The sequence below is a fragment of the Arachis ipaensis genome, chromosome B7 (assembly GCF_059453495.1).
Source record: "Arachis ipaensis isolate K30076 ecotype BB chromosome B7, ASM5945349v1, whole genome shotgun sequence".
In the NCBI taxonomy this organism is placed as follows: Eukaryota; Viridiplantae; Streptophyta; class Magnoliopsida; order Fabales; family Fabaceae; genus Arachis; species Arachis ipaensis.
In genome coordinates, this window is record NC_142442.1 from 91,076,458 (window position 1) to 91,082,243 (window position 5,786).

General features: G+C 39.2%; 1 non-coding gene across 1 annotated transcript; it reads left to right on the forward strand.

Moving 5' to 3' along the window:
• The first annotated feature begins 4,345 nt into the window (after positions 1–4,345).
• Positions 4,346–4,453, forward strand: LOC148553345 (small nucleolar RNA R71). The gene has a single exon (XR_015893034.1). It is a non-coding gene; the product is annotated as a small nucleolar RNA R71 (small nucleolar RNA).
• The last annotated feature ends 1,333 nt before the right edge of the window (positions 4,454–5,786 follow it).

The window sequence follows — 5,786 nt, forward strand, 5'->3', positions numbered from 1 at the left end:
ATCCACTGATGCTCAAAGCCTTGGGATCCTTTTTATTTGCCCTTGCCTTTTGGTTTTAAGGGTTATTGGCTTTTTGCTCTTGCCTCTTGGTTTTAAGAGCTTTGGCTTTTTCTGCTTGCTTTTTCTTTTTCTTTCTATTATTTTTTTTTTCTGCAAGCTTTATTCTTTGCTGCTTTTTCTTGCTTCAAGGATCATTTTTATGATTTTTCAGATTATCAAATAACATGTCTCCTAGTCATCATTCTTTCAAGAGCCAACATATTTAACATTCTTAAACAACAACTTCAAAAGACATATGCACTGTTCAAGCATACATTCAGAAAACAAGAAGCATTGTCACCACATCAATATAATTAAACTAAGTTCAAGGATAAATTCGAAACTCATGTACTTCTTGTTCTTTTGAATTAAAAAATTTTTCATTTAAGAGAGGTGATGGATTCATAGGACATTCATAACTTTAAGACAAAGTTACTAACTACGAATGATCATGTAATGAAGACACAAACATAGATAAGCACATCACATAGAAAACGAAAAACAGAAGAAATGAGAACAAGGAATGAATCCACCTTAGTGATGGTGGCGTTTCCTTCTTGAGGAACCAATGATGTCCTTGAGCTCTTCTATGTCTCTTCCTTGTCTTTGTTGCTCCTCCCTCATTGCTTTTTGATCTTTTCTTATTTCATGAAGGATGATGGAGTGCTCTTGATGTTCCACCCTTAGTTGTCCCATATTGGAACTTAATTCTCCTAGGGAGGTGTTGATTTGCTCCCAATAGTTTTGTGGAGGAAAATGCATTTGAGGCATCTCCGGGATCTCATGGTGATGAGCTTCATACGCCTCTTGAGCTCCATGAATGGGCTCTCTTGCTTGCTCCATCTTTTTCTTAGTAATGGGCTTGTCCTCTTTAATGAGGATATCTCCCTCTATGTCAATCCCAGCCGAATTGCATAGGTGGCAAATAAGGTGAGGAAAGGCTAACCTTGCCATAGTGGAGGACTTGTCAGCCACCTTGTAGAGTTCTTGAGGTATAATCTCATGAACTTCCACCTCTTCTCCAATCATGATGCTATGGATCATGATGGCCCGGTCTATAGTAACTTCAGACCGGTTGCTAGTGGGAATGATTGAGCATTGAATGAACTCCAACCATCCTCTAGCTACAGGCTTAAGGTCCAGTCTTCTCAGTTGAACCGGTTTGCCTTTTGAGTCAATTTTCCATTGAGCTCCTTCTACACATATGTCCATAAGGACTTGGTCCAACCTTTGATCAAAGTTGACTCTCTTTGTGTAGGGGCGTGCGTTCTCTTCCATGTTTGGCAAGTTGAACGCCAACCTCACATTTTCCGGACTAAAATCTAAGTATTTCCCCCGAACCATTGTAACATAGTTCTTTGGATCCGGGTTCTTACTTTGATCATGGTTCTTGGTGATCCATGCATTGGCATAGAACTCTTGAACCATTAGGATGCCGACTTGTTGGATGGGATTTGTTAGAACTTCCCAACCTCTTCTTTGAATTTCATGTCGGATCTCCGGATACTCATTTCTTTTGAGTTTGAAAGGGACCTCAGGGATCACCTTCTTCTTGGCCACAATATCATAGAAGTGGTCTTTATGGGCTTTGGAGATGAACCTTTCCATCTCCCATGACTCGGAGGTGGAAGCTTTTGTCTTCCCTTTTCCTTTTCTAGAGGATTCTCCGGTCTTAGGTGCCATCAATGGTAATGGAAAAACAAAAAGCTTATGCTTTTACCACACCAAACTTAGAATTTTGCTCGCCCTCGAGCAAGAGAAGAGAGAATAGATGAAGAAGAAGAAGAAATGAAGGAAAGGGAGAAAGGGTTGTGTTTCGGCCAAGAAGAGAAGAGAGGGTTATGTTGTTTGAAAATGAGGAAGAATGGAGGGCTATATATAGGGAGTGGGTTTGGGTGGGAAATTGATTTTGAATTTTGAAGGTAGGTGGAGTTTATGAGGTAGGTTTATGGGGAAGAATGGATGGATGTGAGTGGTGAAGAGGTGATGGGGAAGAGAGATTGAGGTGATTGTTGAAGGGTTTTGGGGAAGAGTGTTTATGGGATTGTGTGAAAGAGGGGTGAGAAGAAGTGAGTGGAGGTACATGGGGATCCTGTGGGGTCCACAGATCCTAAGGTGATCCTGTGGGGTCCACAGATCCTGAGGTGTTCAAGGATTTACAACCTTGCACCAAATTAGGCATGTAAAATGCCCTTGCACACAACTCTGGGCGTTCAGCACCAGGTTGGTGCCCATTTTGGGCGTTCAACGCCCATTTGTTGGCCATTTCTGGTGTTGAACGCCAGAACCATGCCTGTTCTGGGCGTTCAGCGCCAGCTTTTCTCCAGGGTGCAATTCTGGCGTTCAACGTCCAGATGCTGCCCATTTTGGGCGTCCAGCGCCAGAACCATGCTCTGTTCTGGCGTTAAACGCCAGACAGATGCTCCTCCAGGGTGTGATTTTTCTTCTGTTGTTTTTGATTCCGTTTTTAATTTTTTTGTTTATTTTGTGACTCCACATGATCATGAACCTATAAAGACATATAACTAAGAAAAATATAGTTAGATAAATAAAAATTGGGTTGCCTCCCAACAAGCGCTTCTTTAATGTCAATAGCTTGACAGTGGGCTCTCATGGAGCCTCACAGATGTTCAGAGCATTGTTGAAACTCCCCAACACCACACTTATAGTTTGTATATGGGAGTTCAACACCAAACTTAGAGTTTGGTTGTGGCCTCCCAACACCAAACTTAGAGTTTGACTGTGGGGGCTTTGTTTGACTCTGCTTTGAGGGAAACTTCTTCTGCTTCCTCTCCATGGATGCAGAGAGAGATCCTTGAGTTGTAAACACAAGGTTGTCCTCATTCAATTGAAGGATCAATTCTCCTCTGTCCACATCAATCACAGCTCTTGCTGTGGCTAGGAAAGGTCTTCCTAGGATGATGGATTCATCCTCTTCCTTTCCAGTATCTAAGACTATGAAATCAGCAGGGATGTAAAGGCCTTCAACCTTTACTAACACATCCTCTACTTGTCCATAAGCCTGTTTTCTTGAATTGTCTGCCATCTCTAATGAGATTTTAGCAGCTTGCACCCCATAGATTCTCAGTTTCTCTATTACAGAGAGGGGCATGAGGTTTATTCCTGAACCAAGGTCACACAGAGCCTTAAAGATCATGGTACCTATGGTACAAGGTATTATGAACTTTCCAGGATCCTGTCTCTTCTGAGGCAATGTCAGTTGATCCAGATCACTTAGTTCATTGGTGAACAAGGGAGGTTCATCTTCCCAAGTCTCAATACCAAATAATTTGGCATTCAGCTTCATGATTGCACCAAGAAACTTGGCAGTTTGCACTTTAGTAACATCCTCATTCTCTTCAGAAGAGGAATACTCATCAGAGCTCATGAAGGGCATAAGGAGGTTCAATGGAATCTCTATGGTCTCTAGATGAGCCTCAGAGTCTTTTAGTTCCTCAGAGGGAAGCTCCTTATTGATCACTGGACGTCCCAGGAGGTCTTCCTCCTTGGGATTCACGTTCTCCTCTCTCTCATTGGGTTCGGCCATTTTGGTTATGTCAATGGCCTTGCACTCTCCTTTTGGACTTTCTTCTGTATTGTTTGGGAGAGTGCTAGGAGGGATTTTAGTGATCCTTTTACTCAACTGGCCCACTTGTGCTTCCAAATTTCTAATGGAAGACCTTGTTTCATTCATGAAACTCACAGTTGCCTTAGATAGATCAGAGACTAAGTTTGCTAAGCTAGATAGGTTCTGCTCAGAATTCTCTGTCTGTTGCTGAGTGGATGATGGAAAAAGCTTGCTATTGCTAAACCTGTTTCTTCCACCATTATTAAAGCCTTGTTGAGGCTTTTGATCCTTCCATGAGAAATTTGGATGATTTCTCCATGATGAGTTATAGGTGTTTCCATAAGGTTCACCTAAGTAATTCACCTGTACTATTGTAGGGTTCTCAGGATCATAAGCTTCTTCTTCAGAAGATGCCTCTTGAGTACTGTTGGATGCAGCTTGCATTCCATTCAGACTCTGAGAAATCATATTCACTTGCTGAGTCAATATTTTGTTCTGAGCCAATATGGCATTCAGAGTATCAACCTCAAGAACTCCCTTCTTCACAGGCGTCCCATTATTCACAGGATTCCTTTCAGAAGTGTACATGAACTGGTTATTTGCAACCATGTCAATGAGTTCTTGAGCTTCTGCAGGCGTTTTCTTTAGGTGAATGGATCCACCTACAGAAGTATCCAATGACATCTTTGATAGCTCAGATAAACCATCATAGAATATATCCAGGATGGTCCATTCTGAAAGCATGTCAGAAGGACACTTTTTGGTCAACTGTTTGTATCTTTCCCAAGCTTCATAGAGGGATTCACCATCTTTTTGTTTGAAGGTTTGAACATCCACTCTAAGCTTGCTCAGCTTCTGAGGAGGAAAGAACTTGGCTAAGAAAGCCGTGACCAGCTTATCCCAAGAGTTCAAGCTGTCTTTAGGTTGAGAGTCCAACCATATTCTAGCTCTGTCTCTTACAGCAAAAGGGAAAAGCATGAGCCTGTAGACTTCAGGATTTACTCCATTAGTCTTAACAGTATCACAGATTTGCAAGAATTCAGTTAAGAACTGAAAAGGATCTTCAGATGGAAGTCCATGAAACTTGCAGTTCTGCTGCATCAAAGAAACTAGTTGAGGTTTCAGCTCAAAGTTGTTTGCTCCAATGGCAGGAATGGAGATGCTTCTTCCATGTAAATTGGAATTAGGTGCAGTAAAGTCACCAAGCATTCTCCTTGCATTATTGTTGTTGGGTTCGGCTGCCATCTCCTTTACTTGTTCAAAATTTTCAATAAGGTTTTCTTTAGATTGTTGTAATTTAGCTTCTCTTAGTTTCCTCTTCAGAGTCCTTTCAGGTTCTGGATTAGCTTCAACAAGAATGCCTTTTTCTTTGTCCCTACTCATAAGAAAGAGAAGAGAAAAAGAAAAGAAGAGGAATCCTCTATGTCACAGTAAAGAGATTCCTTATTGTTAGTAGAAGAAGAGAAGAAGAAGAAAAAAATTCGAACACAGATAGAAGAGGGGGGTTCGAATTTGGTGAGTGATGTGAGGAAGAGATGTTAGTAGATGAATAAATAAATAAAATAAGATGAGAGAGGGAGAGGATTTTCGAAAACAATCTTTGAAAAAGAGTTAGTAATTTTCGAAAATAGTTTTTGAAAAATGTTAGTAATTTTCGAAAATTAAGATTTTAAAAAATTGAAATAATTAGTTAATTAAAAAGAAATTTTGAAAAAGAGGGAAGATATTTTCAAAAATTAGAGAGAGAGAGTTAGTTAGTTGGTTTTGAAAAAGATAAGAGACAAACAAAAAGTTAGTTAGTTAGTTGAAACAAATTTGAAAAGATAAGTTAGGAAGTTAGAAAAGATATTTTGAAATCAAATTTTTTTGAAAAAGATAGGATGAGAAGATATTTTTGAAAAGATATGATTGAAATTAGTTTTTGAAAAAGATTTGAATTTTTAAAATCACAATTAATGACTTGATTCACAAGAAATCACAAGATATGATTCTAGAACTTAAAGTTTGAATCTTTCTTAACAAGTAAGTAACAAACTTGAAATTTTTGAATCAAAACATTAATTGATTATGTTATTTTCGAAAATTTGATATAAAAATAAAGAAAAAGATTTTTGAAAAATATTTTTGGAATTTTCGAAAATAACTAAGAAATTTGAAAAAGATTTGATTTTTGAAAAAT